Genomic DNA, 14,267 nt, shown 5'->3' on the forward strand with positions numbered 1-14,267 from the left:
TGTTACATCAGGTTAATCTGCTACACAAGACCTCATTAAAGTGTTGAAAAGCAAGAATGTTACTTTGGGGACTCAGTTGTGCCTGACCCAAGCAATGTTATGGTCAATTGCCTCATAGACATGTGAAAGTTGGGCATTGGATATGGAAGACCAAAGAAAATCATTGCATTTCAACATTGAAAGAACTACCAAACAGATCTGTATTGGAAGAAGTGCATCCAGAATGCTCCCTAGAGGCAAGAATAGGAGACTTCAGCTCACGTACTTTGGACATGTTATCAGGTGAGACCAGCCCCTGGCGGAGCACATCATGCTTGATAGAGTGGAGGGGGAGCAAAGGAAGAAAGTGCTCTATGAAATGCATTGCCAGTGTGGCTGCAGCAATGGGCTCAAACATGGGAACGATTGTTGTACATGGGGTCACTATGAGTTGGGTCTGACTCCAGGGCACTCAACAGCAACGCAAGGACTCTGGTGCTCCTCACAGTTTGGTTAGCTGCTAACCGGAAGGACGAGCAGAAACTGATAGGCACTAGGTTTTCACCAGCCACCATTTCAAACGGGGTCATGTTCAGTTAACTGCTTTTCTCTTGATCAACTTAATGCAAGAATATTACACATACACATAAAAGTATTGTTTCCCACCTAACCATAGAGCTCTGAGTTTCAAACAAGTAATATAGATGGCAATAAATTATTTATAATGGCTGATTTTATTCTTTGATATTACAATGTACACAAATTTGTACCCAAATGCAGTAGAGCAAACTTACAGCGGTAGTTTGGGGATGAGAAACCATATTACGTAATGAGATATTCCACGGTTAATGAGCAGTAGCTTCTTTGTCACACATTAAAATTTACATGGACTTTCCAGGTGATTGATGTCATTTTTAAATCCTTCCTGTTTGGTGGACAGAATTAAAAAAAAAACAATTATTACCCTAACATGTTCATATTTTCTTATGAATTTGAGCTTTGTATTATAGGATAATATAAATATACAACATTTATGTTTTCCCAATACATACTTTTTGTGCCACTGAAAAGTTTGCCTGTAGTTATGTCATGGGACTTTGTACGTTGGCCGCATAAAGGAAAGGACATAGCATTTCATGTAGCCGTGGGCTGTTGAGTTCAGATGTCGTAGCGTGCTCACATGGCACCAGACGGGGGAATGCTCAGTGGAACAGTGAGGGACGTGCGTTAGTCCATGAAGTGGCTATGCTATTTAGTGCCAAATTGACCATGAGTCTTTAAACCAAACCACACTCACTGCCATCCCGTCAATGCTGACTCATAGCGACCTTCCTGTGGGTTTTCAATACTGTAACTATTTATGGGAGCAGAAAGCCCAGGCTTTCTCCCAAAAAGCTGCTGGTGGTTTCGAACTGCTAACCATCTGGATGGCAGTCCAACTCGTTACCACCACACCACCAGGGCTCCTTGGGCAGCACAAGTAGGAAATGTGTGTGGCCATGTACCAAAAGGCTGAAGGTTTGCTTGTACCCAGGGGAACACTGAAAGCAAACTCGGGTGATCTATTCTGAAAACCCTCACGGAACACCTTGTGAAGGAAGGACAGTGCCACTCTGATACACATGGGGTCAGTCTGCATAGGAACAGACGCCACCGGAGCTGGTGTGAGCCAAATCACAATTGAAGGCCCAAATCTAAAGGTATTGGCATCCTTGTAGCATTCCTTGCTTTTATCAATCTGGACCTTCAAATCTAGGTGTTGCCATTTGTGTACCATGTTCTGGAAGTTACTTCAGCCCTTTGACCCTTAGAGGATGCTGATGCGAAATGGAAATAAGATGCAATAGGCTTCGTGACATTTGACTAGGACTCAGTATTTAACCTAGTACCTGTGCATCAATGGTTTTTTGCTAAAGTATCAGGGATCAAAAACTATCCTAGTCTCTAAGCCAGTGACTTGGACCCTTGTCGTATAGTAGAGTCAACTGGGGAAACTGGGAAGCTTTTAAAATTTTCTGTTGATGCTGGGCCCCATCACAGGCTATTTGAGTCTTGTTCTCTGAAGGTGGGGCCTAGACAGACAGAAGCGGTTTTCAAAAGGCTTTCAGCCGGCAGTGAAAATGGCTTGCCATGACCATCTGAGAATAAGTGTGTGTCTTGGTGTGTCATTGCATGTTGGTTGCATGAATGTGAAGAGGGACTTATGGAATAGTATTTGATTTGAATCGTATATGGACTTATGAATAGAATAGAATAGATTTACGGAATGATTTTTGATTGTATGTTTGGTGAAGAGGGACTTATGTAATAGTAGTTGATTTAAGGACTTGATCTGGGCTGGGATGTTTTCTTGATATATCATTCTTTTTTTTTAATTAAAAGATCATTTTATTGGAGGCTCTTTCAGCTCATAACAATCCATACGTCAGTTGTACAAAGCATATTTGTACATATGTTACCATCATTATTTTCTAAACATTTACTTTCTGTTGAGCCCTTGGTATCAGCTCCTCCGCCCCACCCCCGAATTACTTCTGGATATAAAGCTCTCTTACACATATCTGAGTGTCACTGGATTTTTTTTTCTAGTCAACACAATTTAACGTAATCTCTGTAATTCCCATGAAATGGCCATTCCCTGATGGGTCTGAGTAAGGAAGATGGGGAAAGATGATGATAGAATTACAGGATTCAGTTATGAGTGAATAGGGTCATTATGATTGGCACCCCACCCTGCTGGGTATACATTGGCTCATCTCAGAAGTAGGAAAGAGGAGAGGAATCTTGTTACCAGTGAGAGAAGAGCCATCCTTTGGATCATGAGGTCTCTGCACATTGAACCTCTTTGAACCAAAAGACAACTGTGATGCCCAAGGAGTGACAGAGGAGCAATAGCAGCATGAGTCAGAGTGGTGGACTTTCTAGCCCAGGCATCCTCAAACTATGGCCCGTGGGCCACATGTGGCCCGTCGAGGACATTTTTTCGGCCCGCTGGGTGTTTTTGCCCTGTTTGGTTTTTTTACTTCAAAATAAGATATGTGCAGTGTGCATAGGAATTTGTTCATAGTTTTTTTTGAAAACCATAGTGCAGCCCTCCAACAGGTCTGAGGGGCAGTGAACTGGCCCCCAGTTAAAAAAGTTTGAGGACCCCTGTTCTAGCCCATGGAACAAGTAAATGTGAGTGTCCTCAGACAGGAGGCTGGCTTGTGGAATAGGATGCCTCCAGGCTCTTAAGCAGGGGAGCTAAGTTTTCAGACGGACAGACAAGAGCTGAGCATCTTCAGACTGAGGTGTTGGATGAAATGGCATGCCCTTTGGGTCTTTATTGGCATTCCTCAAGGAGCTTATAACATTACTTCAGCAGGTTAGAGGTCAGGCCAAGAGGCTGAGGGCCAGAGAGAGGTTTGTATGCAGGTACAGGAGAGAAGAAACTGTCCTGGTTGAACATCTGTATCCTGAGTATGTCTCACTTGAACCTGTTAACTTCCCCAGGAAAGTCCATGATCACAAGAATTGTTTATGAGTTGTGTGTGGCCATTGCAATGAATTACTGCCCCCAGTGTGGGAGGTGCCGGTGGGGTGAGAAGTGGTACAAAGGTTGGAGCATTACATGTGCCTGACCTCATAGAAATTGGTCTTAGGGGACTCTTCTTCTTGAGTCTTCTTCCTTGTGAAGCCAGAGAAGATCAGATGTCACCCTCACATCACCTTCACTTTTTACACCCATAAAAACAATTTTTTAAAAAAGAATTCATGTAATTCTGAATACAGCAAGGCTGTCCCTGCCTCCAGAGCAACTCTAACCTAAATCCTGTCCCCTTATGTAAAATAAAATCTTATTGGCATTTAAACATATTTAAAAAGAAGACATGTTTATGGGAATATGTTGAAATAATATAGCAATAAGTACAGACCACTTCTCCTCGCACCTTCTTTCCTCAGAGAACCACAGCTATGAATCTGCTTTGAGCCTTGGGGAATTTTTCTTTCCCCCTTTCCTTTTTGTCGTCAGCAATGGGTTCATATAATGCACGTTTTTCCTGGGCCTGCTTTTCTCACTTAACAGTGCATCACAGGGTAAGGCATGGAAACAGGAGACAAAGTTTTTTTCAAAACCCCAGATAACCAAGCCTATTGCCTTCCAGTCAATTCTGGCTGTTGGCAACGCGTGTTAAAGAGCAGAGCCGCCCCCAAAGGGTTTTCTTGGCTGTGATCTCAGGCTTTCCTTCGACTGGTCTCTGAGTGGGTTAAAACCACACCCACGTTTAGATGAGTCATCCAGCACAAACTGTTTGTGCTACCCAGAGACATCAACACATAGAGATCTCCCATATTCATCTTAACAATTATATAGGGTCATTATCCTACCAGTGAGTCCCCCTTAGTTTACTATTAGAATAATGCTGCAAGTTTCTTTTCAATTGCATGTGTATAGTTCTGTAGGTGAGATTCAAAGGAGCCCTGATGGCATAGTGGTTGCATAGTGGGCTGCAAACCCTGAGGCTGGCGGTTAGAAACCACCAGCTGATCCATGGGGAGAAGAGGCTTTCTACTCTCATAAAGAGTTACAGTGTCAGAAACCCACAGGGCGGTCCTACCCTGGCCTAAAGGGTCGCCACAGTCAGAGTTGACCCGATGGCAATGAGTTCGTGTTTTTATAGGTGAGATTCTTAGATGGGGGTCAGTAAGTCAAGGCATGATTGATCTTAAAAATTTTCCCCAAAATACGTGAGACCATAATAAGTTATTCTAGCAATGTGCTATGGCTCCTGTCTCTCCTACCTGACCGTGGGAAATGCCTTGAAGGCAGGACATTGCACTGCTTTTTCACTGTTCTGTCTCCCTGCTTCACAGCCAGGCTCACCGTTACCACTTAACACAGAAGTATTTCGTCAAACAAATGAATGAGTAACACTTTGCAAAACAGTTGTGAGGATGAGGGATAATATGTGTAAAGATACATAAAGGGCTTACCCTGGCACAAATGGGGAATAAATAAATAATTGAAGAAGGAACCCATTATGAAAATTAAATATTAAGTATGAGAAGACATTCCCTGTCTCCTCCAACCTGGAGTCCACATACATACCAGTACCCACCACCAAAGTCTTCTGTCTCCAATCATGACCTTTATTTTTCCTGAACTCTTCCTCATCATTGCTTTATTTTTACCAAGCCGTTCATCTTGTTATAAACCATAAAACAGTTTTCAGTATCAGGCTGTTAACATTAGACAGCGATCGAAGTACCCATTCACAACCATTGTCTTCATGAAGGGCCCTTCTGGCAAACTGCCATGCTTGGCTTGCCTAGCACGGGGTAGCCTGTGATCAGACCAGTCAGCCATGAAGCGGTGGTGTGCGGCAGTTCCTTCTCAGATACAGTCAGCGAAGCCACAGCCGTGGGGCCGCACTGGAGGAAACCATGACCGTGGCAACGCAGCCAGGCACTTCTTCACCCATCAGGCTAGTCGAAGAGTCTTTAAAGTATGTGTGAACTAAGTATGGCTCATGTTGTTCGGTGCTAGCAAGACCATTGCAATGCACAGCGACTTCGTGAGCTGGAATAGAACTTTCCCACCGTGATTCCATGACGCAGTCTAACTGCCCTAGGGGCTCTTTCAGGGGTAGTCTTTAGGAGCGTCGTCACCATAGCATAGCAAGACCTGGTGATTACACTCATAAAGACGAGATGGTGGTCTGAGCCACCATTCTCTTCGCTGGCAGCTACACACTTACACACCGTGTCACCAGAGTTGAAAACATAAAATCCAAGATCCAGAAAGCACAGGTGTCGACAACGTGGCTCCGTGGAAGAAGGTACGGAGCCAGGATTCAACAGGGAGGTGGCTCTGAAAGGACAGTCTTGAGCTGCAAGGGCCAGGGTTCAGGAGGCGGACAGCGTTGCAGCACTGCAGCATGGCATGGAAGTTCCAGGACAAGGATGCTCCTTACCATCGTGGTTCTTACAGACTCAGTCACAGAGCAAAGGCCAAGTCCCAGAGGTAACCGGGAATGTGGGCCTGGGAGTGCTGGCTAAGACATGGAGGAGGGCAGATGCCCAGAGACCTGGGATGAAGTAAACACTGGGCACTAGATTCACTGATCACTGAGAATGATGCCTCATTCTAAACCCCTCCAGATGGTAAATTCCAGGCTCACAATATATCCCCCCTTAACTCGCAGAGGAAACGGGCAGAACTCATTCTCTCCATTTCCTTTGCTATTCTGATTTCACACAAGCAGTCACCCCTTCGGGACACACTGCAGCTTAGTGCCACTTCTGAAAACATGGCTTAGAGGTTGTCTAAAACACTTGGTTGTTGCAGGGCTGGTGGATGTTGTTGAAAACATGCTATTGAAGTATTCCTTGCATCTGTCGATTGGAAGAAGGGAGGCTCACAGGGCTTCTTAGAACCCTGACTGTATCTTGGATTGCAGGACAACTGGGAATTTTCCAAACTCATTCATTGGCTGGCAGGTCAGCAGAGGCATGGTGCTATCAAATACAGAATTTCCAAGCAAGAATAACCAGTTTCTGGCCTTAACCAGTTTCTGGCCTTAACCTGTCCATTGTCAAAATATATGCCAATAAAACTAAGCCAATTCCATTGGACTTAGATTCTGAGAAGTCTAGTAGCTGGTCTCTCTTTTTCTCTCTTTGGATGAGTAGATATTTTCAAGTTCTCAGAGAAGTGAGGTCATCAAGCACTTTTTCTTTTTATTTCTGAACAAAGGAGGTCTGTTCTTACCTTGCCATACAACTATGGACTTGCCTAAGCAAATAATCAGATAAAGTAGTTTATATGAAGAAAAACGTGGTATCAGTTTTGGAGGAAGTCTTGTTAAAAATCTGTGGTATGCAGATGAATACCATCATGCTTGCGGAAAGTGAGGAGGATGTGATTGTGTCAGGCTGGGTTGACTAGAGAAACAAATTCAGTGAGATTCATATTTGTATAAGAGAGAATTTATACCAAAAAGTCATTTTATATTAAGCAAACATCCCAGCCCGGCCCATGTCAAATCCATAAGTCTGAGAATAGTTCATAAATCCCTCTTTAGATTCATGCAGCCACATGCAATGATGCAGAATTCAGGAAGAACACAGACCGGTGGGTGTAAAGTCTTGTGGATCCAATGGAGGTGGCTGCATCAAAGGGCTTGTGCAGATCTCAGCGTGGCTCGTCAACAGGAGGGTGAAGGCAGAGAGAGAGGGGGTAGGTTCCCAAGATTATCCTTAGGAGAAGGTCATGCCTGTAAGGAGGCACCATCAGGCTGTGACCTGATTGACAGGCTAGACTCCAGGGATCTCTTACATCTTCAAGTTGACATGAAATCAAGTAACTGCCACAAGGCTGTTGAAAGGCAGGGAGGTTTCTTTGAGGATGATGGTACACCTGTCCCAAGCCATGGTATTTTGAATCACCTCATATGTACAGCCCAATTTTTCTATTGTGGAGCTGCTGGTGATTTCAAACTGCCAACCATGTGAATCACACCCTGACATGTAAACATTATACCACCAGGGCTCCTACAACTCTTAGCAATGACTCCTTTTAAAATTGCCTCAGATCCAACCCCTTCCTTCTTCCCGGTGCCCCCCCTTTACGGCAGGCACTCACTGTTTCTAGCCTCGGTTATTAAATCAGCCCTCCAGTCTGTCTCCCTGTCATCATCAGCAAATTTATCTTCTCCATGGCAACCACAGAGGCTGTATGACATGACAGAACTGTCCATCTGATCACTCCATCTCAGCCTCCTTCAGGTCTCTAAATATCCCTCCTGCAGACAGCTCCCATGATGATTTCTTAGTGTACTCAAGGGTCTTCATTATCTGCTGCCTTGCTTTCTTCCCACTGTATGTCCTACTCCTGTCCCCACCCTTCTGTGGTCAGCCCTACCCGGACTCTGTCCTGCTCCAGCCAGATTCCACAAGCAAGCCCATCGGCTCAAGGAACATACAACTCACACCATTCTAATTCACGGGCCGACTTCTGTGACGTCGTTCATCCTAAAGAGCAGGCAAAGGAAAGCAAACTAGTGCCGGTGATGCGAATGTTCTCACAACAAGGGAGAGAAAGAGATTGTGCAAAAAAACAAAAAAAAAAACTTCTTATACACCATTTTAACCACGAACCACCGAAAGAGAAGAAACCTAGGCTCTGTCCACCTAGAGCTAGTTGTCTGGTGATGTAATTACCTAGGCAGAAGTCAGAGAAAATACAGTTGTCTCCTGATCCTCTTCAATTTACGCTCGTCTGTTAGGACATACGGGACTTAGGATGCAAACAATGGAAAATTCAACTGTTGGTCCACTATTTCGGTTTTGGTATAACTGTTGGCATACTGAGCAGAAAATAGAGGTGAAATCAAAAAAGGCTCCATGGGGATTTTCACTGAATACTAAGAATGGAAATTCAATTATAAGGCTCTAAGTAAACATTACTTCCCATTACAGTCCGGACCTCTATGGAGTTGTTGGGGTTGTCAAGGACAATGTCATTCTGAACTCATCGGCATCCACACAACCCCCTGCCTTTGAACAGGCAGGTCCCGTGTGCTAGTGTCAGACCAGAGGGGAGGTTGTTTATGTGATCTGAAATAGACTGGGGGAGTTCTATGAGACAAAGGGGAGTTAGAAAATGGAATGAGTTTTCAAAGTTGCCCACAAATCCTGCAGCTGGGTCAAAGTCAAAGAACACATTTTCCAAACGCAGCTCACTTTCAAAGTCAGGCAATTCTCTGCCAAAGATCTCAGCTTCCTGAATGTCGTCCCCAGTGGCTATTACCACTTTAAAGGGTGCGTCTGCCCGGAGTCCAAGAACGAAGAAGCAGCCCCAGAATTACGGGCTGTGACGGTAGAGAGGACCTCGGGACTGCCCAGCAGTCTGGAGATGCCTGCCTCCAGTTCTAGCCTCAAACCGTTCCTAGGGAAGAGAGGGGCCTCTGTAAATTAGTCTCCTATTTCAAATCGCCTAACAGAAATTATGCGTTTCCCGTATGAGTAATGAAACTGACAGTCCTTTAAAGGTGCTCTGTTTGGGCTGGTTTGATAGCACTTGTGATTGCCTGTTGCTTGAAAGTGTTGACTTCTCTCTGAACTTGAACAATCGAACAGAGGGTTAAACAAATTCATTATTCTGCCAGAAATGTAGCTCTAGCGCAGCACTGGTCAAGAGAGAGTTATGCCACTAGCCACACATATAGTTTTAAATGTTTATAAATTTATAAAATAAAAAGAAGTAAAATTATGTTTAACCACATTTCACTATGCACACATACATAGGCGAGGGCTTCAAAAACTCCATAGTAAAACGAAATAAAAATATTTCCAAGTCTTGTTGAAACATATATATTTACATATACATCCATTCATGAGGGAGTACCGCCCCAAAACAAAACAAAAAAACCCCAAAATCAACAACAAGGAAAAGCTCTGCTGGGCAGAGCTTTCTTAGTATGAAATCCGCCACCACCACCCTCAGAAGAGCATCCAGCAGCTCACTCTTTGTGGGCCCAGTGGTTCCCGCTGGTCAGTGAATTGTTTCTTACAAGCAGTTTCCCTCAAACCTTGTTTTTTGTGATGGCCGACTTAGGAGAACAGCGTGTAGCTGTGAAATTTTGTTTCCTGTTCAGGAAAAATGCCCGCAGAAACTGTTGTGATGTTGAACACAACTTACAAGGACAGTGCTATGGGAAAAAGTGTAGGAGTGGTTTTCTCATTTCAAGAAAGGTGAAATGTCAATTGATGACAATCTTCATCCAGATGTCTTTCAACTTCTGGGGTGGTTGAAAATGTCCACTTGTAGTGCATTTGAAGTTCATTCTACCAGGTCAGACTGTTAATCAAGCTTTCTATTTAGAGGCTTTAAAAAGATTGCTTAACACTGTGTAACCAAAAAATGCCTGACTTGTGGCAGATGGGGGACTGGTTTTGCCACCACGACAATGCACCTACTCATGCAGCTGTCTCAGTGTGCCAGTTTTCGGCAATAAAAAGCATGCCTCTCTTGCCACACTCATTTAACTCACCTGACCTTGCTCTGTGCAACCTCGTTTTGTTTCTGCGAATGCAGAGGGACATGAAAGGGCAGTGGTTTGATGCCTTGCAGAGGTGAAGGAAAGAAAGAGGGAGGTGCTGTCAGCTATCCAAACAGATGAGTTTGAAAAAAATGTTTCCAAGAATGGAATCGCAGATTTGACAAATGTATTAAGTGTAATGGGGAGTACTTGAAGGTGATGAGGCTGTTATATAAACAATCTGTTGTGGGGGGTATCTCCTTGATGCCTCATATTCCTACCTCTTTTCATTGCATCTGCTAAGCTCAGACTCCTCCCTTCTCAACTGGGTAACTGAGAAAACCTAATTGGTCTCTAGCCCCTCTGTCTGTACACCACTTTCCATCACCCTCCCTGCTCGCCACTTTCACCATCATTATTAAACCTTCGTGGAGCTTCCAGAGCTTCTAGGACACAGTGCATTCTTCCAAAGCTGGTGTGACGATGCCCTTGCTCACCTCCCTGCCTTGCCTCCCCCTTCTCCCAGGCTGTCGTTCACAGCCATCCAGTCAGCTCCAATTCACGGCCTGCAGGTGAAACACTGCCCTGTCATGCACCAGCTACCATGGTCCTCCACAGGTGTTGTATTGACTGATACGCAGAAGTTGATCCCTAAGCCCATTTCTCTAGTCTGGTTTAGTCTGGAAGCCCCCCTGAGGGCTGTGTGCAACCTTAAAGGTCCCAGTGACAGACAGGTGGTGGCTGCACCTGAAGTGCATCAGCCGGGACTGGGACCCCGGTCTCCCACGTGGACGGTGCTGTGCAGAACGTGCTTCACGATGAGTATTCTTTTTACTGAAGTATGCCAAAAATGAAGCTCTGTGGCAGAGATTTAATATAATTGCTCATTAATTTTTTACTTTGCAATTTTTCTGTTTATTGCTCCTCCCTTCTCTGAGAATTAAGGTCCGTAATTCCACGTGGTTCGGATGTGAGACACTGGGGAGGGCACCGTCTCCTCTGTGACTCTGGGGGTGGTTTCACTGGCCAGGGCTGCGGAGAGCATGCGTCTCCTGTCTGATCAGACTGCAGACTGAGGGCTGGGGGTCTGGCAAGAATTTGTATACTTGTCTGTTCCCAATCTGGGTATGTCCAGCCTTTATACAATAATCATTTGTCCTAAAAATACCACGTCGACCAAACAGTCCCTATTTTCTTTGGCGCCACTCTGAGTGAAAGGGTGGACCCGTGTCCAGCAAGAGACACAAAACAGAGGGCTCGCCTCTGAGGGAGCAGCCATGGGCCCTCTGTCTCGACAGGATTCCTGTACTTACAGTGCTTTTCTGCACCGAGGAGTTATAAATAACCCCTGTAAAATAAATAAGAGGAGTCGGTTTCAGCTCATTGATTTTTCAGGGATGTTCCTACCTTGCAGAAACATTCCATTTAGAGCCAACGTGATGGGCTGTCGCATGCCTCCCTCTGGTGGACTCTTGCATGAAAGTCAAGTCTACTCTTACTTTTGGAGGGAAAGCTTTCTGGGAAAAGGGACTGAACACACAGTCTTGTTTTTCAGAGAAGTCATAATTATTATAGACAATAGCCCCCATGGAATAACATACATGCTATTGACATATGTAATAAAACAGCGGCAATACAATAGGTAACACTGCTGGGATGGCGTGGTAACTGAGACTCACCGCAGTTTGACCCGGCAGCTCTGTAACGTGCCGCGCCAGCAGAAAATTCAACACGTGTACCGGAGCCCATCCCACAGCCTTCCCAAAGCAAAACTTTTCACTCAGTGGCTCATCATTTTGGAATTTCAGTAAGTGATTATTTTAATTTTGAATAGTTAATTTTGTTACATTTGTTGATAATTTTTCATTCACAACCTTCTGCATCTGGAAAGACGTACAGCCTTGGAGCCCAATGGGATGGTTTTACTCTATCCTTCATGGTCACAATGAGTGGAAATCTACTCAACTTCAACCCAAACCCAAACTCCCTGCCATCGAGTTCATGCCGACTCTCAGTGAACCTGTAGGACAGGGTAGAACTGCTCTGAGAGTTTCCGAGACTAGCTGTTTGTGGAAGGAGAAAGCCCGTCTTTCTCCTGAGGAGCAGCTGGTGTTTTAGAACTGCTGACCTTATGGTTAGCAGCCCAACTCGTAACCAGTACACCACCAGGGCTCCTTCAAAGGCAACAGATATTAAAATAGTTCTATGATGCAGGTAATTAGTCCTTAGTGTTCCCACTCCACAGAGACTTGTAAGAGTGAGTTTAGCTAGCTTGTTATCAGACAGAGAGTATTGTAAAAGCGATTATGGCAGGCGCCTTTAGGTTAAAATGTAATATCTTATCACTTTATCTCTCTATTAACCCATTTTGAACTTGTTTGAGTTTAAAAAGGTGAAGGGGAAATACACATGGATTAAGCCGCGGGCGGATCACCCTGACCATAGACCAGGGATGTGAATACTTTTGCTCTCATGCATCGTGCATTGGGAAGTAGATTATTGCAAATGCAATCAGGTTAAAATTTAACCCTTTATAATTTGATCTCCTTTTTACCCATTGTAAATTTGTTCTGGTTTCTAATATTTTCTGCTTTCTTTCTATGAAAGTTTCTCTGTGTTTTACTTTGTTGCTGTTGTCATTGTTATGTCATTGGTATGTTTTGCAGTAAGTGAAATCCTGGGCAGGTAAATCTACAGAGGCAGTGACTGGATTAGTGATTTCTTGAGGGTATGGCAGGGCAAGGCTGTGGGGTGGGGGGATAGAGAAGGGGTTGGGGAGGGGCATGAGGGGGATGGGGGATGGGGAGGGAGTAGCAGTGAGTACAAGAAAGAAGAAAAGGTTCTAAAGTTGATTTGGGTGATGATTGTGACAACTTTTCTTAATGAGATTAAACTAGTGCGACTGAACTATTGAATTGTATTATATGTGAACTATATGCCAATAAAACTCTTTTTTTAAATGAGCTTGGCTAGAAACTTGTGGAACCAGAAGTCATCCATGTTTTCTTAGCCCATGGTCATGAGTTTCTACATGCATTGCTGTAGTGCCGCACTGTTGCTTACAGTGGTTCAGCAATCAGTATCTCGCGACGTCTGCTGGCTCATAGAGACCCTGTTGGACAGAATGAATTGCCCCCTTGGGTTTCCAAAGCTCTAAATCTTTATGGGAGGAGGAAGCCTCTTCTTTTGCCTATGGAGGTACTGGTGGGTTTGAACTGCTGCCCTTGTGTTTACACCACCGGAGAGCCTAGAAGAGAGAAGTGTATGTGTGGCTCATACCCTGGCGAGGCTTCTAATGAGTACCCGAGGCTTCAGTTTCTGTCACTGAAATAAAACGGTAGTATTACCCCAAGTCAGGGGAAGAGTTTAGTCTACTCCCCTCTTTCTTTGTTCTCATTTTGATTAGACCTGGTAGTAGACAACTTGTTTGATTTAATTTGGAAGGGATAAATTAGGCCTAGTGTCACGGAAACTGGATTTATGAGAAGCCTGTGCGCTATGTCACCAGCTTCCTCACTAAGGCTTCGAGCAGATGATCTTAAGTACTAGTAGCTGAAAGCAGGTTAAAATGGTTAGATACTAATGTTCAAACTGTATCCTGGACCCCATAGGCCCAGGAATGGAGGATTTCCATACAGAATCTTTGAAATAGATAATCAAGGATAACGAGGAATCCCTATCCTGAAAAACTCTCAGAATTAGAATAGGAAATTATCTGAAAATTGAACATTATAAAAATTAACTACCACTTAAAGACTGTACTCGTATTAACTTATTTAATCCTTATAGCTATTCAGTGAAGTAGGGACTATTAGTATAAACATTATTGGAAAAAAAAAAAAAAGCAGCAGCCCAGGGAAGTTACGCTTTGTATTCAAGGTTGCCTGCCTAATGGTGGTGAAACCGAGTTTGCATGTATGTGCTGTGGCTCTAGAGCCCATCATTCTGTCCTGGTGGGAATACTGGATGTCTGCACTGTTCAACATGGTAACCACTAGCCACCTGTGCCTACCAAATACTTGAAATATGGTCAGTGCAGTTAAGGAACAGAATTCTTAGTTTCATTCAATAGTAATTTAGATTTATTCAGTATTAATATAAATTTAGATAGCCTCATGTTGGACAGTAGTCCTTGAAAGAATCATTTAGATTCGTTTAGAATGTAGAGGATACAAGTGCTTTGGGATCACCCAATCTAACTCCTTGTGTTACTGATGATTAAATTGCTGTTCACATGAACTAAGAAATCTGTTTATAGTTTTAAAG

The 14,267-nt window shown here is 44.0% G+C and overlaps 1 protein-coding gene across 1 annotated transcript in view; it reads left to right on the forward strand.

The window, feature by feature from the left end:
- Window positions 1-14,267, forward strand: part of VAV3 (vav guanine nucleotide exchange factor 3) — a 417,371-nt gene that overhangs the window by 167,818 nt on the left and 235,286 nt on the right. The gene's annotated exons all lie outside the window — the stretch shown is intronic.

This window comes from Echinops telfairi, unplaced genomic scaffold, assembly GCF_000313985.2.
Source record: "Echinops telfairi isolate 266 unplaced genomic scaffold, ASM31398v2 ScPeMD7_443;HRSCAF=831, whole genome shotgun sequence".
Taxonomy (NCBI): Eukaryota; Metazoa; Chordata; class Mammalia; order Afrosoricida; family Tenrecidae; genus Echinops; species Echinops telfairi.